Raw genomic sequence first — 26402 nt, forward strand, 5'->3', positions numbered from 1 at the left:
CAAACCTTTGCAACTATCAATGGTCTTTCTATCCCTAGGTCCTTACCATCGCTAGTAGTCACCACATTTTTTGTTATGCAGCCCCCAGATATGTATATACACTCTGTAAATAAATAAATAAATAAATAAATAAATATATATATATATATATATAATATATACATATATATATATATTATATATATAAACACACATCTATATATATATTTATGTATATATGTATAGATAATAGATATAGCTATATATATATATATATATATATATATATATATATATAGTTTCTTGTAATATATACTCCTCTCTGTCCAACTGAAGTTTCCTATGTAAAGTAGCATTTTCCTGGAAGACACTGTCAGTAAATACTGTATACCCTGACCAGGATTCCCATTGCCGTTTGCACACAGTAAATAGACATAGCCCCTTTAAGATGAGCCCCAGCTGGTGCTGAAGCTGAGCATGCTGGGAGTACTATTCAGTCCGCAGGCCCGTGCTGCCGCTGCTGCTGGGGAGAGAATAAGGATCAGGGCTACTGCTGCTGCTGATCTGGGTCCTGTCAATGGGAAGCTGCTGCAGGCTACAGCCTTGGACGGCACCCGGGACAGGTAAGCGCTGTGGCCCCCACGGGCAGACATGGACTAGAGGGGGCTGCTGCTCACCCCCAGGAAGTTGTCCAGGACTCCTCACCAGGCTGATGTGCCTGTGTGTGCACACTGGTGCATGTGTCTTGCAGTGTGCAGGACTTTTATTGTACTTGCCCCAGCACAATGCTTAGTACATCTCTCCTCTGTGTCACTGAGCATTGCTGCCAGGTCTACAGTAAGCCAGGTATATGGGTGAGATGCTGCTTTGTTCAGTCTTCCTCTCTCTTTTTGTGTGTGTGTGTGCTGTAACACTTTGCAGACAGGTCTACTTGTCTTCCTTCCCCTCAGCCAAAACAAGGGGGGTGGGGGGCAGAGATTAACCCTCCACTGATGGATGGCACAGGAGAAAGCCGGTTTTAAGGCTGGTTTAAATCTATTTCACCAGTTGCATTCATTAGGCAGAGCCTCTGCTGGGTTTGTCCCATCCGCTGGCAAAAAGAATAATTACATTGTTTAACGTCTTTTTTCCCCCATTGAATTATATTCTGCATTTTGCACAGCTGAGCGATCCGTCAGATATTACGGGGCAATATAGTTCATCCATCCAGTTATTTTAGTTTTATTCCTGGTCTGTTTTTTATTCCATACAGATACGGCACTGTGGAAGACACACCTATTTAGGCAGCCTTGTATTTGGCTGGTCATCTGACGCTAGAAAGGGACTCTTTAGAAAGGGACTTTTTTTTTTTTTTTTACCTTTAATTGTATTAACTGATATGTACTAAAATAGTCGCCAACAATTGAAAATATGAGGACGTTGGTTGTTCCTCTTTCTCAAAAATTCATCTCTCTCAATAATGGGCTTTGTTCTATTGTCCGAGATTTGGTAGATGAAATACAGAAAGAACAGTGTATTGTGAAGTTTAAAAAAATAAATAAATAAATAAATAATCTATATATTTATTAGGTAATTGGCAAATATTTTGGTAATACAATATACTTGGCATGAATGTCACAGCTTACGAAAAAATCTAACTACAATTTATCAAAGCAAATATGAAAAATCAAATGTACTTCAAATATGTAAAACTGTTGCGTATAGACTTTTTTTTTTTTTATTATTATTTAGCAAAAATTATTACGTGGTGCTTTTTAAAGAGTGTGGTGTGTTTTTTGTTTGTTTTTTAACAAGCTTATTATAATTATTTTTTTTTACGTATTCCCTGTACAGCGCTACATAATATAATTGGCTCTATATAAATAAACCATATTAAACGCATGAGTGCACATGGATTTAAATGTAACACGTATACTGTATTGGTTGGGTGTTGTGAACTGTGTGTAACAACATTTATGTCGTTCATTTTGAAATATTTGCGTTCTCCCAAATAAAAAGGCGTTCACAGGTTTCTCTGCTTCATGGAAAATGTGGTTCATGTTTAATTTTGAATTTAGTACGGGCGTAAATCGTGAGCATCTTCAGATGCTTTTCTCCTTCAAAGCCTTGGAACTGCAGGAGGTCCTTGAACGTCTGGACGAGGCAATGCGGCCCAGCAGAATTTTAATAATTCTACTTGACAAAGGCCCCAAATCCTATCCCTCAAGCCTGTTCCAGAATACAGATTGCAGGGACTTGCAACCTTACTGCGTTTTGGTAGTTCCGTAGATGTCTGTTCTCACCTACAGGCTGCTTATTACAAATGATGAGGACGTTGCTGACTCTTTGTGAATTTACACAACCCCATGTGTTGCTGTATAATCTGAGGGTAACGCAAAATAATGTTTCTTGTACCGTATGCAAAGGTAGGGGTAAAATTTAGTACATCTGGCAAGCGACAGCTGACAAGATTATGTATTCTTAGCTCGGCCATATTGTGGGCCTTTGCACTTGAATTAAAACTGTGTGCGCTTAGCAGATGCAGCAGGTATTCGTTGTGTGGCAGGAAGGAAATAATGTCTTGTGGTGAATAGGCAAGGCAATTTTACCAAAGAATGCTTTTAACCAGCTCATTACTGGAGTATTGGGAAGTATGGGCTGCTATAGAGCACGCTGATTGGCAATGAAAAGGTTAAATCCTGTCAGCCATTTCACTTAGGTGAGAGGAAGTAGTGAGGACATTACTGAGGACCAAAGTTATGGAGTCTCTTACAGGGATTACGTTCAAGCAGTGTCTCGTTACTTTTTATCTTTATTGTGGGGAGACCGGAATATGACTATGGGAATATTAATGTGTGGAACTCTGAAGGCCTAATAAGTGTTTATTGGCATCGTTAGTGCTCTGTATACGTTTCTGTTGCGTATTTGTCTTACGGTATCTTCTGTGCTTTGTGCTTTTTTTTGGGGGGGGGGGGGGGGGTGTTTATATTTTTCTTTTTAATGGTTGTGTCTATTTTCAAGTCTTTCCATGGGGATTTAAACTATTCAGGGTGCTAGCCGGGAAATATGTTCTTCCTCATATCCCTATACACGTAAGTCGGGCAAACTGTGAAACACAAGGTTGTACATGAGAAACATGCAATGCAAAAAACAAAAGTACATATGCATTGCATATTTTTGACTTTTTTTTCACTGTTTCTATGTTAAAACTGCAGTTCTACCCCCTCCAACCCCCCCCCCCCTTTCCTTGATTTTTAAGGCAAGCTATGTTCTTAATATCATATCTGCCAGTGCATGTTGCTTATATAATAATTGCAATATATGCTGTCCACGTTACTGTCCACTAAGCTACCCCACACCCATACTGCAGTTATAGAAAAGCATGAGCCACAGGGAGTAGATTCCAAAAACTTCTACAGGAAAATGGATATGTTACCCACAGCAACCAATCCTGGCTATCTAATGCATACTAGTGCATGATGGCTAGAATCTGGTTGCTACGGGAAACACCCCCACTAGTTTGTACTGTGTGTAAGTTCATATGTCTGTAGTATTGGCGTATGAACATAATCATCTCTTGTGTAAAAATCAATACATATATTAGGGGGAGATTTTTTAAAATCTTGGACAGAGATAAAGTGGAAAAGTTGCACGTAGCAACAAACCTGTATCTACCTATAATTTTTCCAATCGGCTTCTGTCATCTAGCACAGCGTGTAAAATGACAGCTCGAATCTGATTGGTTGGTATGGGCAACTTCTCCACGTTATCGCTCTCTAAGATTTGATAGCTCTTCCCCCTTAATTGGCTACAGTTTTTCCCACAAGACTGCTCACAACAGATGGCAGCCATCTTGGATTGGGTAAGAGACAGAGGGGCAGTCGTCATAGCGACCAGCGATATCGCTGCTAGCTTTTCTACACCCCCTATAGTGATGTGCAGGTAATTTAGTGATGTTGAACCCTACCGTATTAGGTAGATATGTGCGCAGCAAAAGATCGTGGGTCATCACCGCTAATTCGGTCTGCCCCAAAATGTATCCTTGCGTGTAATACCTACAGAGTGATCCTGTTCAACAACGCTTATATTGTTTGTGTTTTTATTTTTCTTTCATCTTAAGAGGCAGAAAAGTGTACAAAAGAAATAACAAAGGGGCAGATGTATTAACCTGGAGAAGGCATAAGGAAGTGAGAAACCAGTGATAAGCGCAAGGTGATAAACGCACCAGCCAATCAGCTCCAATATGTAAATTAACAGTTAACCTTTTAAAGGATTTGAGAACCCTGGTTCGCCTAGAATTCACTTTTCCCAGCCTCCATCTTGCTCTGCTTTCTTTTTTCAAGCGCAAGCCTGTAAATTGACAGAAGCTGATTGGTTGCTACTTTATCTCTTGCCAAGCTTTGATAAATCTCCTCCTTATGCTGGGTATACACGTGCAGCCTGACTGCCATTTGATATCATGGGTATACAGTGGATGGCACTAGATATCTGCGCTCCACCCCTCGGGAGGAGAATTTTCCCCTTTCCCTCCACTGTGAAGGAACAGGGGAAATATCCGTCGGTTGGCCATGGCAATGCATACACTGCCCGATGTGGACAACTTGCAACGTCAGAATATTGCATTGGACTCAGGATGATTGCCTGCACTGTACAATTATTTGTACTATCCACTGATATCTGGCAGTCCGTCTGGATAATTGTAGTGTGTAGGCATTAGCGGTGTTCCTTAGGATAATGGTCCCTACACACCGATAGATTTGTACAATATGCAAGATGAACGATTTTTTGCACACACACTGAACGATGTCTATGGCCGATTTGAACGATATGACATTACATACATCGATATCGTCCAAATTGGCTTGCATGTTTAAACGATGATCGATCAATGATGAACGATTGTGGCGACGCGCATCGTTCATTGTTGTTGCATACACACTGAAAGATATGAACGATAGATCGTTCATTTATGAACAATATCTTTTTCATATCTTTCAAAGATCTCGCTAATGGGCCCTACACACTCGCAGATAACACTGAACGATATGAACATTCTCGTTCATATCGTGCAGTGTGTAGGCACCAAGGATGAACGATACGCGGCCCCGCGCTCGTTCATCATTGGTGCCCCGTCGCTTATACATGCAGGCCAATATTAGCATGCATTGCTATGGTGACGAGGGGAGTGAAGAAACTTCACACCCCCCCCCCCCCCGTATTGGCCATCGGGCACCTCGGCGGCATATCGCCGTGTGTGTAGGGCCCTTTAAATGAGAATGCCTCTTGCATGGTCTGGAGCAGGCGTGCCAAACTCGTGACCCTACAGCTGTTGTGAAACTACAAGTCCCAGCATGCTTTGCCAGCGTACCTTCCACTGATTAGCTGGTAAAGCATGCTGGGACTTGTAGTTTCACAACAGCTGGATGACCATGAGTTTGACATGCCTGTTCTGGAGTGTCTTCTATTTCTCTTCACTTCTTTTCTCTGACGTCCTAGTGGATGCTGGGAACTCCGTAAGGACCATGGGGAATAGCGGGCTCCGAAGGAGACTGGGCACTCTAAGAAAGAATTAGGACTACCTGGTGTGCACTGGCTCCTCCCTCTATGCCCCTCCTCCAGACCTCAGTTAGAATCTGTGCCCGGCTCGAGCTGGATGCACACTAGGGGCTCTCCTGAGCTTCTAGAAAAGAAAGTATATTTAGGTTTTTTATTTTCAGTGAGATCTGCTGGCAACAGACTCACTTAGACTTAGGGGAGAGAAGCGAACCTACGTGCTTGCAGCTAGCTTGGGCTTCTAGGCTACTGGACACCATTAGCTCCAGAGGGATCGAACACAGGCCCAGCCTCGGTCGTCCGGTCCCGGAGCCGCGCCGCCGTCCCCCTTGCAGAGCCAGAAGCAAGAAGAACGTCCAGGAAATCGGCGGCTGAAGACTCCGGTCTTCATTAAGGTAGCGCACAGCACTGCAGCTGTGCGCCATTGCTCCCCATGCACACCTCACACTCCGGTCACTGATGGGTGCAGGGCGCTGGGGGGGGGGGTACCTTACATTGGCAAAAATACACATAATATGTTCATTAAGACTATATATGTGTAAAATCCCCTGCCATATATCCATGAAAAAAGCGGGAGAAGTCCGCCGTGAAGGGGGCAGGGCTATCTCCCTCAGCACACTGGCGCCATTTCCTCTCACAGCTCCGCTGGAAGGATGCTCCCCAGGCTCTCCCCTGCAGTTTCCAGGCTCAATAGGGTAAAAAAGAGAGGGGGGGCACTAAATTTAGGCGCAATATATATATATATATATATATATATATATATATCTAGCTGCTATAGGGTAAAATCACTCATTATAGTGTACATCCCTGTGATTTATAGCGCTGTGGTGTGTGCTGGCATACTCTCTCTCTGTCTCCCCAAAGGACTTTGTGGGGTCCTGTCCTCAGTCAGAGCATTCCCTGTGTGTGTGCGGAGTGTCGGTACGGCTGTGTCGACATGTTTGATGAGGAGGCTTATGTGGAGGCGGAGCAGGTGCCGATAAATGTGATGTCACCCCCTGCGGGGTCGACACCTGAGTGGATGGTTATGTGGAAGGAATTACGTGACAGTGTCGACTCCTTACATAAGAGGTTTGATGACATAGCAGATGTGGGACAGCCGGCTTCTCAGTCCGTGCCTGCCCAGGCGTCTCAAAAGCCATCAGGGGCTCAAAAACGCCCGCTACCTCAGATGGCAGACACAGATGTCGACACGGATACTGACTCCAGTGTCGACGACGATGAGACTAGTGTACATTCCAATAGGGCCATCCGTTACATGATTACGGCAATGAAAAATGTGTTGCACATTTCTGACATTAACCCTGGTACCACAAAAAAGGGTATTCTGTTTGGGGAGAAAAAGCAACCTGTGGTTTTTCCCCCTTCTGAAGAGTTTAATGAAGTGTGTGATGAAGCGTGGGTTTCCCCCGATAAGAAACTGGTAATTTCCAAAAAGTTACTAAGGGCGTACCCTTTCCCGCCAGAGGATAGGATACGTTGGGAGACATCCCCTAGGGTGGATAAAGCGCTCACACGCTTGTCAAAGAAGGTGGCACTACCGTCTCCGGAAACGGCCGCCCTAAAGGAGCCTGCGGACAGAAAGCAGGAGGCTATCCTGAAGTCTGTATATACACACTCAGGTATTATACTGAGACCGGCTATTGCTTCAGCATGGATGTGCAGTGCTGCAGCTGCGTGGTCAGATTCCCTGTCTGATAACATTGATACTCTTGGCAGGGACACTATATTACTAACAGTAGAGCATATTAAAGACGTAGTCTTATACATGAGAGATGCACAGAGGGATATTTGCCAACTGGCATCTAGAATAAATGCAATGTCCATTTCTGCCAGGAGAGTATTATGGACTCGGCAGTGGACAGGTGATGCGGATTCTAAAAGGCACATGGAGGTTTTGTCTTACAAGGGTGAGGAATTGTTTGGGGATGGTCTCTCGGACGTTGTTTCCACAGCGACGGCTGGGAAGTCGACATTTTTACCCCATGTTCCCTCACAGCCAAAGAAAGCACCGTATTATCAGGTACAGTCCTTTCGGCCCCAGAAAGGCAAGCGGGTTAGAGGCGAGTGCTTTCTGCCCAGAGGCAGAGGTAGGGGGAAAAAGCTGCACCAAACAGCAAGTTCCCAGGAACAAAAGTCCTCTCCCGCTTCCTCTAAGTCCACCGCATGACGCTGGGGCTCCACAGGTGGAGCCAGGTGCGGTGGGGGCCCGTCTCCGGAACTTCAGCGACCAGTGGGTTCGCTCACGGGTGGATCCCTGGATTCTACAAGTGGTATCTCATGGGTACAAGCTGGAATTCGAGACGTCTCCCTCTCGCCGTTTCCTCAAATCAGCCTTGCCAACTACTCCCCCAGACAGGGAGGCGGTGCTGGAGGCGATTCACAAGCTGTACTCCCAGCAGGTGATAACCAAAGTACCCCTCCTTCAACAGGGACGGGGTTACTATTCCACAATGTTTGTGGTACCGAAACCGGACGGTTCGGTGAGACCCATTTTAAATTTGAAATCCTTGAACACTTATATAAGAAGGTTCAAGTTCAAAATGGAATCGCTCAGGGCGGTTATTGCAAGCCTGGACGAAGGGGATTACATGGTATCACTGGACATCAAGGATGCTTACCTGCATGTCCCCATTTACCCTCCTCACCAGGAGTACCTCAGATTTGTGGTACAGGACTGTCATTACCAATTCCAGACGTTGCCGTTTGGTCTGTCCACGGCACCGAGGGTATTTACCAAGGTAATGGCCAAAATGATGATACTCCTTCGAAAAAAGGGAGTTATAATTATCCCGTACTTGGACGATCTCCTTATAAAGGTCCAGGGAACAGTTGTTGATCGGAGTACCACTATCTCAGGAAGTGCTACAACAGCACGGCTGGGTCCTGAATATTCCAAAGTCACAGCTGGTTCCTACAACGCGTCTACTGTTCCTGGGGATGGTTCTGGACACAGAACAGAAAAAGGTGTTTCTCCCGGAGGAGAAGGCCAATGAGTTGTCATCTCTAGTCAGAGACCTCCTAAAACCAAAACAGGTGTCGGTGCACCACTGCACGCGAGTCCTGGGAAAGATGGTAGCTTCTTACGAAGCAATTCCATTCGGAAGGTTCCATGCAAGGATCTTTCAGTGGGATCTGTTGGACAAGTGGTCCGGATCGCATCTTCAGATGCATCGGCTGATAACCCTGTCTCCAAGGACCAGGGTGTCGCTGTTGTGGTGGCTGCAGAGTGCTCATCTTCTAGAGGGCCGCAGATTCGGCATACAGGACTGGGTCCTGGTGACCACGGATGCCAGCCTTCGAGGTTGGGGGGCAGTCACACAGGTTAGAAACTTCCAAGGACTATGGACGAGTCAGGAGTCTTCCCTACACATAAATATTCTGGAACTAAGGGCCATTTACAATGCCCTAAGTCAGGCAAGACCCCTGCTTCAACACCAGCCGGTGCTGATCCAGTCAGACAACATCACGGCGGTCGCCCATGTAAACCGTCAGGGCGGCACAAGAAGCAGGATGGCGATGGCAGAAGCCACAAGGATTCTCCGATGGGCGGAAAATCATGTGTTAGCACTGTCAGCAGTGTTCATTCCGGGAGTGGACAACTGGGAAGCAGACTTCCTCAGCAGGCACGACCTCCACCCGGGAGAGTGGGGACTTCATCCAGAAGTCTTCCAAACGATTGTACACCGTTGGGAAAGGCCACAGGTGGACATGATGGCGTCCCGCCTCAACAAAAAGCTAAAAAGATATTGCGCCAGGTCAAGGGACCCTCAGGCGGTAGCTGTGGACGCTCTGGTGACACCGTGGGTGTGCCAGTCGGTTTATGTGTTCCCTCCTCTGCCTCTCGTACCCAAGGTACTGAGAATAATAAGAAGGAGAGGAGTAAGAACTATACTTGTGGTTCCGGATTGGCAAAGAAGAGCTTGGTACCCAGAACTTCAAGAAATGATCTAAGAGGACCCATGGCCTCTGCCGCTCAGACAGGACCTGCTGCAGCAGGGGCCCTGTCTGTTCCAAGACTTACCGCGGCTGCGTTTGACGGCATGGCGGTTGAACACCGGATCCTAAAAGAAAAGGGCATTCCGGAGGAAGTCATTCCTACGCTGATTAAAGCTAGGAAAGATGTGACCGTAAGACATTATCACCGCATATGGCGAAAATATGTTGCTTGGTGTGAGGCCAGAAAGGCCCCAACGGAGGAATTTCAGCTCGGTCGATTTCTGCACTTCCTACAGTCAGGAGTGACTATGGGCCTAAAATTGGGTTCCATTAAGGTCCAGATCTCGGCTTTGTCGATTTTCTTCCAAAAAGAACTGGCTTCACTGCCTGAAGTTCAGACTTTTGTTAAAGGAGTGCTGCATATTCAGCCCCCTTTTGTGCCTCCAGTGGCACCGTGGGATCTCAACGTGGTGTTGGATTTCCTAAAGTCACATTGGTTTGAGCCACTTAAAACCGTGGAGCTAAAATACCTCACGTGGAAAGTGGTCATGCTGTTGGCTTTGGCGTCGGCCAGACGTGTATCAGAATTGGCGGCTTTGTCTTGTAAAAGCCCTTATCTGATTTTTCATATGGATAGGGCGGAATTGAGGACTCGTTCCCAATTCCTTCCTAAGGTGGTTTCAGCTTTTCATGTGAACCAACCTATTGTGGTGCCTGCGGCTACTCGGGACTTGGAGGATTCCTAGTTACTGGACGTAGTCAGGGCCCTGAAAATATATGTTTCCAGGACGGCTGGAGTCGGGAAAACTGACTCGCTATTTTATCCTGTATGCACCCAACAAGCTGGGTGCTCCTGCTTCTAAGCAGACTATTGCTCGCTGGATCTGTAGCACGATTCAACTTGCACATTCTGCGGCTGGACTGCCGCATCCTAAATCTATAAAAGCCCATTCCACGAGGAAAGTGGGCTCTTCTTGGGCGGCTGCCCGAGGGGTCTCGGCTTTACAACTTTGCCGAGCTGCTACTTGGTCGGGTTCAAACACATTTGCAAAATTCTACAAGTTTGATACCCTGGCTGAGGAGGACCTTGAGTTTGCTCATTCGGTGCTGCAGAGTCATCCGCACTCTCCCGCCCGTTTGGGAGCTTTGGTATAATCCCCATGGTCCTTACGGAGTTCCCAGCATCCACTAGGACGTCGGAGAAAATAAGAATTTACTCACCGGTAATTCTATTTCTCGTAGTCCGTAGTGGATGCTAGGCGCCCATCCCAAGTGCGGATTGTCTGCAATACTTGTATATAGTTATTGCCTAACTAAAGGGTTATTGTTATGAGCCATCTGTTCGTGAGGCTCGGTTGTTGTTCATACTGTTAACTGGATATAGTATCACGAGTTGTACTGTGTGATTGGTGTGGCTGGTATGAGTCTTACCCGGGATTCCAAATCCCTTCCTTATTGTGTCAGCTCTTCCGGGCACAGTTTCCCTAACTGAGGTCTGGAGGAGGGGCATAGAGGGAGGAGCCAGTGCACACCAGGTAGTCCTAATTCTTTCTTAGAGTGCCCAGTCTCCATCGGAGCCCGCTATTCCCCATGGTCCTTACGGAGTTCCCAGCATCCACTACGGACTACGAGAAATAGAATTACTGGTGAGTAAATTCTTATTTTATTTTATTTCTCTGACGTCCTAGTGGATGCTGGGAACTCCGTAAGGACCATGGGGAATAGCGGCTCCGCAGGAGACTGGGCACATCTAAAGAAAGCTTTAGGACTAGCTGGTGTGCACTGGCTCCTCCCCCTATGACCCTCCTCCAAGCCTCAGTTAGATTTCTGTGCCCGACGAGAAGGGTGCACACTAGGGGCTCTCCTGAGCTCTTTGTGAAAGTTTTAGTTTAGGTTTATTTTTTTCAGTGAGACCTGCTGGCAACAGGCTCACTGCATCGTGGGACTAAGGGGAGAAGAAACGGACTCACCTGAGTGCAGAGTGGATCGGGTTTCTTAGGCTACTGGACATTAGCTCCAGAGGGACGATCACAGGTTCAGCCTGGATGGGTCACCGGAGCCGCGCCGCCGTCCCCCTTACAGAGCCAGAAGAGCGAAGAGGTCCGGTGAAATCGGCGGCAGAAGACGATCCTGTCTTCAGATAAGGTAGCGCACAGCACCGCAGCTGTGCGCCATTGCTCTCAGCACACTTCACACTCCGGTCACTGAGGGTGCAGGGCGCTGGGGGGGCAGCGCCCTGAGACGCAATAAATCGATAAAACCTTATATGGCTAAAATAAATGCATCACATATAACTCCTGGGCTATATGGATGCATTTAACCCCTGCCAAAACATACAGAAAAACGGATGATAGGCTCCGCCCCTTTCTCTGCGTCCTTATCTCCTCAGCACACTGGCGCCATTTTCCCTCACAGCTCAGTTGGAGGGAAGCTCCCTGGCTCTCCCCTGCAGTCACTACACTACAGAAAGGGGTTAAAAAAGAGAGGGGGGCACAAATTAGGCGCAGTATAAACAATACAGCAGCTATAAAGGGAAAAACACTTATATAAGGTTATCCCTGTATATATATAGCGCTCTGGTGTGTGCTGGCAAACTCTCCCTCTGTCTCCCCAAAGGGCTAGTGGGGTCCTGTCCTCTATCAGAGCATTCCCTGTGTGTGTGCTGTGTGTCGGTACTTTTGTGTCGACATGTATGAGGAGAAAAATGATGTGGAGACGGAGTAGAGTGTCTGTAATAGTGTTGTCACCCCCTAGGGGGTCGACACCTGAGTGGATGTACTGTTGAAATTGCGTGACAGTGTCAGCTTTGTATAAAAGACAGTGGTTGACATGAGACAGCCGGCTACTCAGCTTGTGCCTGTCCAGACGTCTCATACAGGGGCTCTAAAGCGCCCGTTACCTCAGATACAGACGCCGACACGGATACTGGCTCCTGTGTCGACGGTGAAGAGACAACCGTGATTTCCAATAGGGCCACACATTGCATGATTGAGGCAATGGTAAATGTTTACACTTTTCTGATAATATGAATACCACCAAAAAGGGGTATTATGTTTGGTGAGGAAAAACTTCCTATAGTTATCCTGACTCTGAAAAATAAAATGAGGTGTGTGATGATGCGTGGGTTTTCCTCCGATAACAATTGATAATTCTAAAAAGTTATTGGCAGTATACCTTTTCCCGCCAGAGGTTAGGGTGCGTTGGGAAACACCCCCTACAGGGGATAAGGCGCTCACACGATTGTAAGAACAAGGGCTCTACCCTCTCTTGAGATGGCCGCCCTTAAGGATCCTGCTGATAAAAAGCAGGAGGGTATCCTAAAATGTATTTACACACATACTGGTGTTATACTGCGACCAGCAATCGCCTCAGCCTGGATGTGCAGTGCTGGGTGGCGTGGTCGGATTCCCTGACTGGAAATATTGATATCCTAGATACAGTATATTATTGCCTATAGAGCAATTAAAAGATGCTTTTCTATATATGCATGATGCACAGCGGAATATTTGCCGACTGGCATCAAGTATAAGTGTTTTGTATTCTAGTAAAGTGGTCAGGGATTCCAAACGGCATTTGGAAGTATTGCCTTAAAAAAGGGGATGTACCCTAGGTCGCCTCTCAAAATAAGACGCCGTATTATCAGGCGCAGTCCTGGTTGGCAAGCGGACAAAAGGGTTCCTCTTTTCTGCTCGTGACAGAGGGAGAGGAAAATGGCTGCAGAGATCAGCCAGTTCCCAGGAACAGAAACCCTTTTCCACCGCTGCCAAGCCCTCAGTATGACGCTAGGGCTTTACGAGTTCAGGCACGGTGGGGGCCCGTTCTCAGTGAATTTCAGTGCGCAGTGGGCTCACTCGCAAGTAGACCCCTGGATCCTTCAGGTAATATTTCAGGGGTACAAATTGGAATTCGAGACGTATTCCCCTCGCCGTTTCCAAAAGTCTGTTTTACCGACGTCTCCCGCTGACAGGGAGGCAGTTTTGGAAGCCATTCACAAGCTGTATTCCCAGCAGGTGATAATAAAGGTACCCCTCCTGCAACAGGGAACGGGGTATTATTCCACACTATTGTGGTACCGAAGCCAGACGGCTCGGTGAGACCGATTTTAAAATCTAAAATCTTTGAACACTTACATACAGAGGTTCAAATTCAAAATTGAGTCACTCAGAGCAGTGATTGCAAACCTGGAAGAAGGGGACTACATGATGTCTCGGGACATCAAGGATGCTTACCTTCATGTCAAAATTTACCCTTCTCACCAAAGGTATCTCAGGTTATGGTACAGAACTGTCACTATCAGTTCAGACGCTGCCGTAGGGATGGTCCACGGCACCCCGGGTCTTTACTGAAGTAATGACCGAAATGATGATATTCCTTCGAAGGAAGGGAATTTTAGTTATCCTTTACTTGGACGATTCCCTGATAAGGGTAAGATCCAGAGAACAGTTGGAGGTCGGTGTAGCACTATCTCAGGTAGTGTTGCGGCAGCACGAGTGGATTCTCAATATTCCAAAATCGCAGCTGGTTCCGACGACTTGTCTTCTGTTCCTAGGGATGATCCTGGACACAGTCCAGAAAGAAGGTGTTTCTCCCGGAGGAGAAAGCCAGGGAGTTATCCGAGCTAGTCAGGAACCTCCTAAAACCGAACCAAGTCTCAGTGCATCAATGCACAAGGGTTCTGGGTAAAAATGGTGGCTTCCTACGAAGCAATCCCATTCGGCAGATTCCACACAAGAACTTTCCAGTGGAACCTACTGGACAAATGGTCCGGGTCGCATCTTCAGATGCATCAGCGGATAACCCTGTCACCAAGGACAAGGGTGTCCCTCCTGTGGTGGTTGCAGAGTGCTCATCTTCTAGAGGGCCGCAGATTCGGCATTCAGGACTGGGTCCTGGTGACCACGGATGCCAGCCTGCGAGGCTGGGGAGCAGTCACACAGGGAAGGAATATCCAGGGCTTATGGTCAAGCCTGGAGACAAAAATATCCTGGAACTAAGGGCCATTTACAATGCCCTAAGTCAAGAAAAGCCTCTGCTTCAGGGTCAACCGGTATTGATCCAGTCGGACAACATCACGGCTGTCGCCCACGTAAACAGACAGGGCGGCACAAGAAGCAGGAGGGCAATGGCAGAAGCTGCACGGATTCTCTGCTGGGCGGAAAATCATGTGATAGCACTGTCAGCAGTGTTCATTCAGGGAGTGGACAACTGGGAAGCAGACTTCCTCAGCATGACCTCCACCCGGGGGAGTGGGGACTTCACCCAGAAGTCTTCCAACTGATTGTAAACCGTTGGGAAAAACCAAAGGTGGACATGATGGCGTCCCGTCTTAACAAGAAACTGGACAGATATTGCGCAAGGTCAAGGGACCCTCAGGCAATAGCGGTGGACGCTCTGGTGACACCGTGGGTGTACCAGTCAGTGTATGTGTTCCCTCCTCTGCCTCTCATACCAAAAGTACTGAGAATCATAAGAAGGAGAGGAGTAAGAACGATACTCGTGGTTCCGGATTGGCCAAGAAGGACTTGGTACCCGGAACTTCAAGAGATGCTCACGGAAGACCCGTGGCCTCTACCTCTAAGAAAGGACCTGCTCCAGCAGGGGCCTTGTCTGTTCCAAGACTTACCGCGGCTGCGTTTGACGGCATGGCGGTTGAACGCCGGATCCTGAAGGAAAAAGGCATTCCAGATGAAGTCATCCCTACCCTGGTCAAAGCCAGGAAGGATGTAACCGCAAAACATTATCACCGCATTTGGCAAAAATATGTTGCGTGGTGTGAGGCCAAGAAGGCCCCTACAGAGGAATTTCAACTAGGTCGTTTCCTCCATTTCCTGCAGACAGGACTGTCTATGGGCCTAAAATTAGGGTCCATTAAGGTTCAAATTTCGGCCCTGTCGATTTTCTTCCAGAAAGAACTGGCTTCAGTACCTGAAGTTCAGACATTTGTAAAAGGGGTACTGCATATACAACCTCCTTTTGTGCCTCCAGTGGCACCTTGGGATCTCAATGTTGTTTTGAGGTTCCTTAAGTCACATTGGTTTGAACCACTCACCACTATGGACTTAAAATATCTCACATGGAAGGTGACGATGCGGTTAGCCCTGGTTTCAACCAGGCGTGTGTCAGAATTGGCGGCTTTTATCATATAAAAGCCCTTACTTAATGTTTCATTCTGACAGGGCAGAATTGAGGACTCGTCCTCAATTTCTCCCTAAGGTGGTTTCTGCTTTTCACATGAACCAACCTATTGTGGTGCCTGCGGCTACTAGGGATTTGGAGGACTCCAAGTTACTTGACGTGGTCAGGGCCCTGAAAATATGTTTCCAGGACGGCTGGAGTCAGAAAGTCTGCCTCGCTGTTTATCCTGTATGCACCCAACAAGCTGGGTGCTCCTGCTTCTAAAGCAGACTATTGCTCGTTGGATTTGTAGTACAATTCAGCTTGCACATTCTGTGGCAGGCCTGCCACAGCCAAAATCTGTAAAAGCCCATTCCACAAGGAAAGTGGGCTCATCTTGGGCGGCTGCCCGAGGGGTCTCGGCTTTACAACTTTGCCGAGCAGCTACTTGGTCAGGGGCAAACACGTTTGCTAAATTCTACAAATTTGATACCCTGGCTGAGGAGGACCTGGAGTTCTCTCATTCGGTGCTGCAGAGTCATCCGCACTCTCCCGCCCGTTTGGGAGCTTTGGTATAATCCCCATGGTCCTTACGGAGTTCCCAGCATCCACTAGGACGTCAGAGAAAATAAGATTTTACTTACCGATAAATCTATTTCTCGTAGTCCGTAGTGGATGCTGGGCGCCCATCCCAAGTGCGGATTGTCTGCAATACTTGTACATAGTTATTGTTAACTAAATCGGGTTATTGTTGTTGTGAGCCATCTTTTCAGAGGCTCCTTCGTTGTTATCATACTGTTAACTGGGTTCAGATCACAAGTTGTACGGTGTGATTGGTGTGGCTGGTATGAGTCTTACCCGGGATTCAATATCCTTCCTTATTATGTACGCTCGTCCGGGCACAGTATCCTAACTGAGGCTTGGAGGAGGGTCATAGGGGGAGGAGCCAGTGCACACCAGCTAGTCCTAAAGCTTTCTTTAGATGTGCCCAGTCTCCTGCGGAGCCGCTATTCCCCATGGTCCTTACGGAGTTCCCAGCATCCACTACGGACTACGAGAAATAGATTTATCGGTAAGTAAAATCTTTTTTTTTAACCCATTTTATATTTTTTTTTGTCCATATCTTTGTACCCAAAAGAAAAAGTTTGTAGTCGTCTTAGCTTTTACTGTAATATATAGAAATCCTACATTTTGAGACCTCAGTAGACAAGAGTATGTTGGAAGCCCAATTAGTGCATGTTCAGTCTGGTTTTATTAATCTTTATCACGTGTAATATAACAGAAAATCTGTTACGGTATTACAGTGAAAATTCAGTTAACAGGTTTTCATTTATAAAACTAAAAATCTACATAGTTCACTATAAATTGTGAAAAAAAAATTCTATATAATTCTGGTGACAAATACTCATATTTTATATGAATATTATGTAAATATGAAGTCAATTCTGCAATAAGAAACGTGTTTGCAAATGAAGGAGACAGACTGATTGGTAGACGATGACTGACCCGCAGTTTGTTTTAATGTGAATTCATTGTACTGTGACTTCTGGTTGTGTAAATCTCCCTTTTCAGGTTGTCGTAGACTCTCATTTGGTTGTATTTGTGGCTTCTGTTGGAGCAGTTGCCTGCACAGTCTGCATGCTGTATTCTTTAATATCCCCCTGTGATTTCTGGAAGGCAGATTGTGACATGGCAGACATTACATCTGCTCCTGGGAGCTGCCTTCCAGTGAGTAAACATCAGATTGACTAAGATGTGTGATTATTGGTATTTATCCAAATCCCCCTCCCCCCATCTTAATTGGCTTCTGGATATTTGAGCTGGACTTTAAACAGATACAGTGTATATAATATATACCAGGAACCGGCAACTTGCGGACCGCGGTCCATCTCCGGACCGCAAAGGATAGAACAGCAGACCGTCTACTGTTCTAGAAGATAGAGTCTAATTAATAAATACTGGCAGGGGAAGGAAGATGGCAGTCGGGCTGTAATGACGCAGAGAGAGGCAAGAGTGTCCATCTTCCTTTCCCTGCCGAGCGTCTCACGTGAGCAGGTTGACGCGACGTCTCACGTGAGCGGGCTGACGCGGCGTCACAGGGCTGATGGAGGCTGCGGCGCTGAATGGATCTCGTGCACCGCAGCATGGAGGAGCTCCCGCACCCAAGGGAGTCACCCTCTCAAGCGGAAACCAAGCTACCAAGCGGTGCAGGCGGGAGGCGCTTTTTAGTGCATCTGCGGGTTGCGGCCTGCCCGTCCCCACATACGCGGGCTTTGTACATAAGGGTGAGCAGTCAATTTAATATGTTTGCAAACATATGGCATATGGCATGTATCTGTATTGCTTACAAGAATAGATAGAAAGATACTGCGATCCACTGTAGGGGTCTGGGACGCAATGAATTCTTACACAATCTGGGAGTAAAGAATTCATCGCGTCACCAGACCCCTACAATGGAGCGCAGTATCTTTCTATCTTTTCAATAGATAGATTCTGAATCTGTTCAATAGAATCTATTGTATGTATACAAATGAAAAAGTAAAGTATCACTGGCGCTAGGACCGTCCTTAAATGTGTAATCGCCCATTAGAGGGGAAATATCACAGCCCAGGATTTTAATTCAAACACAATGGGATGAAAATCAGCAATACAATATAAAATCAATTTATTATCATAAAACACACATACAAGTGGTAAATTCACAAGAACAAATACACACTGCACTGAGAAGTTTGTGTATTTGTTCTTGTGAATTTACCACTTGTATGTGTGTTTCATGATAATAAATTGCATCATGTGTCTGTATTGGTTCTACACTACATAAGAGCACACCCCTTTGGTCACGCAATTGTGTATTTGCTTATTGTAGATCAGGTGAATCCTGCATTCGGACCGGAACTCGTGCGGGCGCCGGCGTAACCGAGCCTGGAACGGCACAAAGGGCACCCGGTGACGCTGCAGTATACGCGGAGCATCCGTGAGTACGAATTACTAAGTTACTCAAACATCGTGCTGTGGATAAACATGTTTTATAAAAAGCGTAAAGTTGACAGTGAAAATAGGAAGTTTATGTCGGAGCGGACCGACCTATACTGTTTTACGCTGCCTGAAGGAATTGGAGGTGTTCCGCTTTGCCTCATATGCAACAAGACGGTCGCTATTATTAAAAGTGGAAATTTACAGCGACACTACGAATCAAATCAGGATTTTCATAAAAAGTTTCCTCCTGGTAGTGCAGCGCGTAAAGACAAACTGCAGTCTTGTCTGTCTTCTTACAAAAATAGTACGGCTACACTAGTTCGGTGCATGAGCAAACAAGAAAAATCTGCAGAAGCAGCGCTGCGCATATGCTGGACGCTTAGTAAGCACCAGAAGCCATTTTCGGACTCTGAGATCGTAAAAGAATGTATGTTGGAAACAGTCACAGCACTTTTTGAAGAGAAGAAGGACCATATCGCGGCTATTCAAGGCATTCCTTTGTCATCAAGAAGCCATACAAGAAGAACAGAAATTTTAGCTGCTGACAACTAAAGCAGCTTGCTCGAACTTCTACATAAGGCACCCTGTACTTGACGAATCTTGGGACATTGTTGACCATGAACAAATGTCCATTTTTATGCGATTTTATGACGTTGAAAGTAAACTATTTAGAGATGAGTTGCTAGCAGCTGTTGATGAATTCATTACAAAATCAAACATTAGCTATGATAAACTTGTGTCCATTTCAGCTGACGGCGCCCCGGCCATGATAGGCAAAGAAAAGGGTTTGGTAAAGAGAATCAGGGATAAGAATGCTGGGATATTATCTTATCAGTGCATAATTCATCAGACATCCCTTTGTGGTAAACTCAGTGCTACATTGAAGGACGTTATGGACACCTTGATTAAGTTGATCAAGTTTATGAGGTCTCGCTCTGCTCTTCACCACAGACAGTTCAAAGAGTTCTTGTCTGAAATGTGATTCAGCCTATTCCGATTTATTACAACACAACAATGTTCGCTGGCTGAGTAAAGGCCAAGTTATTGAACGTTTTTGCCACATAAAAGACGAAGTGACAGCATTCCTGGAAAATTTGAATACCGAAGAAGCAAGGAAGTACATGGAGTTCTTAGCCAGAAAGTGCAATATGCTAGCTTTGTCTTTTCTGAAAGACATTCTCAAATATTTAAATGAGCTTAATACCGAGTTGCAAGGGAACGGAAAGTTTAATATGTGATCTGATACAAAGTGTCTCTGCTTTCCGTCGCAAGCTTGATATTTTTGAAAAAGACATTGAAAAGCAAGAATTTATTCATTTTCCAACTATTGAATTAGGAAAAAAATATTCTGAAATGGACACTGCAGTATTTTCAAGTTTTGTCTCAGATCTTAGGAGGGAATTTGCAGCAAGATTCCAAGACTTTGCAGAGATAGGGAAACTGTCGCATTTTATAAAAACTCCTTATGAAGTTTCTCCAGTGGGAGAATGGACTGATGTAGCTGAGTTGTTTGGACTTTCAAAACCTACCCTTCAAATGGAGACAATCGACATGCAAGAAGATGTTTCCTTGAAAATGTACAAAACTGCATCCACTGAAGAATTTTGGGCTAAGCATATTTTGGACAAGTACGCAAATTGTAAAGAACTGGCTATCAACATAGCTACCATGTTTGGCTCCACATACATATGTGAGACCTCTTTTGCCAAGATGAATTTTCTGGAAAACAGACATCGATCAAGGTTAACAGATGCCCACCTTGAAGACACTCTGCGTATTAGTTGTTCTCCAGAGAGAGAGTTACATTTGGGTGGGGTGTGTTCAAACTGAAATCTAAATTGTAGCGTAAAAATAAAGCAGCCAGTATTTACACTGCAGAGAAACATTATAACCCACCCAAATCTAACTCTCTCTGCAAATGTTATAGCTGCCCCAACTGCAGTGCACATAGCCCAACTGCTAACAAATTTGCTGCTAAAATAAAATAAAAACTTGTTATCTTATTCCAGATATTTGATTTTGTGGTTTTGTGGACCTCGATCAAAATAATTAGAAAAATCCGGACTCCATTAAAAATTACTTGCCTACCCCTGATATATACAAGGATATAGGGGTATATGCAATTGCGGTCGAATTCCCGAAAATGTTGAAAAACGGGACATTTTCGCCCAAAAAAAAAATTCGACAATGTAATCCAGTACTTTTCGTCAAAACGGACTTTCCAAATTCGACTTTTTGAAATTCGACATTTGTCAAATTCGACATTTCTGCAATGGTACAAATGCGGCAATTCGACAAAAGTATATTCAATTGAAGATTGTAAATTCGACAACAGTGCTTTTAGACAGTAAATTCGTCATTTTCAATCCGCCACACTTTGCTGGCGGAATCTAATAAAATTTTTTAAAAACATGTTTTTTTTTAGTGTTTTTTTTTACTGGTAATAGCATATCTATTTATATTAGAAGGGATTAGGTACTTGGGTTGTCTATTTTGGAGGCACAAGTATTATTTATATATTTTTAAAAATATTATTATTATTATTATTATTATTATTATTATTATTATTATTATTATTATTATTTATTTTTTTATGGAATGGTAAAAATTTGAAAAAAAAATGCGTGGGGTCCCCCCTCCTAAGCATAACCAGCCTCGGGCTCTTTGAGCCGGTCCTGGTTGCCAAAATACGGGGGGGGAAAATGACGGGATCCCCCGTATTTTAACAACCAGCACCAGGCTCTGCGCCTGGTCCTGGTGCAAAAAATACGGGGGACAAAAAGAGTAGGGGTCCCCCGTATTTTTTGTACCAGCACCGGGCTCCACTTGCTGGACAGATAATGCCACAGCCGGGGGTCACTTTTATACAGTGCCCTGCGGCCGTGGCATTAAATACCCAACTAGTCACCCCTGGCCGGGGTACCCTGGAGGAGTGGGGACCCCTTCAATCAAGGGGTGCCCCCCCCAGCCACCCAAGGGCCAGGGGTGGAGCCCGAGGCTGTCCCCCACCCCCCCCCCCCCATCCAAGGGCTGCGGATGGGGGGCTGATAGCCTTGAGTAAAATGTAAGAATACTGTTTTTTGCAGAAGAACTACAAGTCCCAGCAAGCCGGTACTTGGAGAACCACAAGTACCAGCATGCGGGGGGGGGGAACGGGTCCGCTGGTACCTGTAGTTCTACTGCAAAAACAATACCCAAATAAAAACAGGACACAGACACTGTGAAAGTATAACTTTATTACATACATGCTGACACACATACTTACCTATGTTGACACGCCGACTCTGGCCTCGTCTCCAATGTCGACGTCCGGGGTACCTGAAAATAAAATTATACTCACCTGATCCAGTGGTCTTTTATTATAATCCACGTACTTGGCAAAAAAACAAACCGCATTAACCCGAACCAGACGGACTGAAAGGGGTCCCATGTTCACACATGGGACCCCTTTCCCCGAATGCAGAGACCCCCCGTGACTCCTGTCACAGAAAGGTCCCTTCAGCCAATCAGGAAGCGCCACTTCGTGGCACTCTCCTGATTGGCTGTATGTGCGTCTGAGCTGGCAGACAGCGCATCGCACAGCTCCCTCCATTAGTTTCAATGGTGGGAACTTTGCGGTCAGCGGTGGGGTTACCCGCGGTCAGCCGCTGACCGCGGGTGACCTCACCGCTGACCGCAAAGTTCCCACCATTGAAAGTAATGGAGGGGGCTGTGCAATGCGCTGTCTGCCAGCTCAGACGCGCAGAGCCAATCAGGTGAGTGCCACGAAGTGGCGCTTCCTGATTGGCTGAAGGGACCTTTCTGTGACAGGAGTCACGGGGGGTCTCTGCATTCGGGGAAAGGGGTCCCATGTGTGAACATGGGACCCCTTTCAGTCCGTGTGGTCCGGGTATTCGTTTTCTTGTTTTGCCAAGTACGTGGATTACAAATCACAAGACACTGGATTGAGGTGAGTATCATTTTATTCACAGGTACCCCGGATCGTCTGCGACATTGGAGACGTGGCAGTCGGCGGGTCAACATAGGTAAGTATGTATGTGTCGGCATGTATGAAATAAACTTTTACTTTCACTGTGTGTGTCTCCTGTTTTTATTTGGGTATTTTTTTCCCCGTAGAACTACAGGTACCAGCGGGCCCGTTTTTCCACCCGCATGCTGGTACTTGTGGTTCTCCAAGTACCAGCTTGCGGGGGAGGCTTGCTGGGACTTGTAGTTCTTATGGAAAAAACAATATTCGTGCATTTTACTCAGCAGCCCTTGGATGGGGGAGACAGCCTCGGGCTTCACCCCTGGCCCTTGGGTGGCTGGGGGGGACAACACCCCTTGATTGAAGGGGTACCCCGGCCAGGGGTGACTAGTTGGGTATTTAATGCCACGGCCGCAGGGCGCTGTATAAAAGTGACCCCCGGCTGTGGCATTATCTGTCCAGCTAGTGGAGCCCGGTGCTGGTACAAAAAATACGGGGGACCCCTACTCTTTTTGTCCCCCGTATTTTTTGCACCAGGACCAGGCGCAGAGCCCGGTGCTGGTTGTTAAAATACGGGGGATCCCCTGTCATTTTTTCCCCCCCCCGTATTTTGGCAACCAGGACCGGCTCAAAGAGCCCGAGACTGGTTATGCTTAGCCCACGCAATTTTTTTTCGGGTTTTTTCCCGTTTTTTTTAAACATTTTTAAAAATCTAATCAAAATCCGTCAAATCGTCCGTTTTTCGACAGCGGGACTGTCGAATCCGTTTTTTATTGAATATGTAGAATTCCAGCACCCACCTGCCGGAAGTCGACGGTCGAATTAAAAAATGGGCGAAAAATTGCCGCAATTCGCCGGCAATTGCATATACCCCATAGACTCAGTAATTCATTGACTGATCAACAAAAGTAAAAAAAATAAATGTTCCGCTTTACTGTTTATGCAAGAGAATCGTTAGCAGGATCAGATTGTACAGGTACTAACCTGAATATGTGGCAAACTATAGCAAGCAATGGAAACACTGGTTAAGCAAATTTTGTTAGTCATGTGATCTGCAAAGAGAAAGTGTGTGTGACACCAATAAATAAAAGTGGTAAGAGAAGAATGAAAGGTGTATAAATGAACATATAGTACACATTTTGGGTAGAGATGTGCGGGTTTGGTTTTACTCCGTTCTTTTTGCCAAAACTAGCACAAGTTTGCATTTATCCGGATTTATTTTATTGGCTATCCAAACACGTGAGAGCTGATAGCCAATAAGATGCCGTTTCTGAAATCCGAACTTCAGAAGCCAAACCCGCACATCTCTAATTTTGGGTCTGATCTACAGCTATAAGTATGTCTAAAAAATAAGCGTGTTCTTTTCTCTTACGTCCTAGAGGATGCTGGGGACTCCAAAAGGACCATGGGGTATAGACTGGATCCGCAGGAGACATGGGCATACTAAAAGACTTTGACTGGGTGTGAACTGGCTCCTCCCTCTATGCCCGTCCTCCAGACCTCAGTTAGATTATGTGCCCAGAGAGACTGGACACACACTAGGGGAGCTCTACTGAGTTTCTCTGAAAAGATTTTATGTTAGTTTTTTTATTTTCAGGGAGACCTGCTGGCTACAGGCTCCCTGCATCGTGGGAGTGAGGGGAGAGAAGTCAGACCTACTTCTTCTGAGTTAAGGGCTCTGCTTCTAAGGCTACTGGACACCATTAGCTCCAAAGGGTTCGATCACTTGGTGCGCCTAGCTGCTTATTCCCGGAGCCGCGCCGTCAACCCCCTCACAGAAGCCGGGTGAGTATAAAGAAGCAAGAAGACTTCAGTGACAGCAGAAGACTTCAGTAACGGAGGTACAGCGCAGGGGGGACGCCCTGGTCAGCAAGTTACTGGAGCTAAATACACTGGCAAAAACATATATATAAGTGCCTAGGCACTAAATATAAGACCCCCGCCAGTCTAAATATTCAACATTGAGCGGGACTACAGCGCGCCGGGAGGGGGCGTGGCTTAACCCTCACCGCTTACCAGCGCCATTTTTCTCACTACACAGACATGCAGAGACGCTGGCCCGGGACCTCCACTCTTCTTGACAAGTAAAGGGAGCAAAACGGGGTGGGGGGGGGAGGAGCACAGTTATTTGGTGCTATCAAAGCAGCGCAGTGATCATATATTATTTATTTTGTAGTTTATGGACGCTGGGGTGTGAGCTGGTATACTCCCTCTGTGTTCTCTCTAACAGGCTTCTCTGTGGGTCTGTCCCCTTTTGCCAGTGTGAGTGTGTATATGTCGGTACGGTGTGTCGACATGTCTGAGGCTGAGTGCTCCTCCCAGGAGGAGGTTACTGGGGGCGCAGAGAAAGAGTTGGGAGTGTCTCTGTCCGCCGACTGCTGATTGGATGGCCATGTTAAGTACATTGAATGCAAATGTGGCATTATTGTCTAAGAGGCTGGATAAATCTGATTCTCAGACTCAAACATGGGATAAGGCTTCCTCCATGGATTTTCTCCAAGTACAGGCTCCCTCGGCGGTCACAAAAGCGTTCATTTACCCAGATGGCGGATTCTGATACCGACACGGACTCTGATTCCAGTGTCGACTTGAGTGAGGCCAGTTTACATCCAAGAGTGGTGAAGAGTATTCAGTACATGATTGTGGCAATTAAAGATGTTTTATATATTTCCGAGGTGCCTGCTGTTCCAGATACAAGGGTTTGTTTATATAAAGGGAAAAAGCCTGAGGTGACGTTTTCCCCCTCTCATGAACTGAATGCTCTTTGTGAAAAAGCTTGGGAATCGTCTGACAAAAGGTGGCTGGTTCCCAAGAGAATTTTTATGGCATATCCTTTCCCCTCTGTCGACAGGGAAAAGTGGGAGTCATCTCCAAATGTGGACAAGGCCCTCTCCCGGCTGTCCAATAAGGTGGCACTTCCGTCTCCCGACACTGCTGCCCTCAAGGATCCTGCAGATCGTAAGCAGGAAATGACATTAAAAGCTATTTATGTCACTACGGGTGCACTCCTCAGACCTGCCGTGGTGTCGGCTTGGGTGAGTAGTGCTATTGCTAAGTGGGCTGATAATTTGGCATCTGATATGGATACCCTGGATAGGGATAACATTCTTTTGACTCTCGGTTATATCAGGGATGCTGCAGCTTACCTAAAGGATGCTGCGCGGGATATTGGCCTCTTGGGATCAAGGGCCAATGCCATGGCTGTCTCGGCCAGGAGAGCACTGTGGATTCATCAATGGAATGCTGATGCCGACTCCAAAAAAGCTATAGAAGCTCTCCCTTATAAAAGTAGTGTCTTGTTTGGTGACAGCCTCGCTGACCTGGTGTCTACCGCTACAGCGGGTAAGTCCTCTTTTCTTCCTTACTTTCCAGCACAACAGAAAAAGGCACCCCATTATCAGATGCAGTCCTTTCGGCCTAATAGATACAAAAAAGGAAGAGACTCGTCCTTCCTTGCTTCAAAAGGTAGAGGAAGGGGAAAAAGGGCGCCTGCTGCGTCAGGCTCCCAGGACCAAAATTCCTCCCCGGCCTCTGCCAAGTCCACCGCATGACGCTGGGGCTCCCTTACGGGAGTCCGTGCCGGTGGGGGCGCGTCTCAGACTCTTCAGTCAGGTCTGGGTTCACTCGGGCCTAAATCCTTGGGTGGTAGACATAGTGTCCCAAGGATACAAACTGGAGATCCTGGAGCTGCCCATCCCCCCCCCCCCCCCCCCCCGCACCGCGCCGATTTTTCAAATCAGCCTTGCCAGTTTCTATCCCAGAAAGGGAAGTAGTGAGTGCGGCAATACAAAAGCTGTGTCAACAGTGTGTCGTTGTCCCGGTACCCCCGTCCCAACGGGGAGAAGGGTTTTATTCGAGCCTCTTTGTCGTACCAAAGCCGGATGGCTCGGTC

At 46.4% G+C, this 26402-nt stretch overlaps 1 protein-coding gene across 3 annotated transcripts in view; it reads left to right on the plus strand.

Annotated features, from left to right (window-relative positions):
• The first annotated feature begins 470 nt into the window (after positions 1-470).
• Positions 471-26402, plus strand: part of PRDM2 (PR/SET domain 2) — a 282691-nt gene continuing 256759 nt past the window's right edge. For 2 of the 3 annotated variants that reach the window (XM_063943519.1, XM_063943521.1), the window contains exon 1: positions 471-602. The gene's annotated coding sequence lies outside the window, so the exon portion shown is untranslated. Of the gene's footprint in view, positions 603-18433; positions 18542-26402 lie in introns of all 3 variants that reach the window. The other variant, XM_063943520.1, reaches the window with a different exon arrangement.

The sequence above is a fragment of the Pseudophryne corroboree genome, chromosome 10 (assembly GCF_028390025.1).
Source record: "Pseudophryne corroboree isolate aPseCor3 chromosome 10, aPseCor3.hap2, whole genome shotgun sequence".
In the NCBI taxonomy this organism is placed as follows: domain Eukaryota; kingdom Metazoa; phylum Chordata; class Amphibia; order Anura; family Myobatrachidae; genus Pseudophryne; species Pseudophryne corroboree.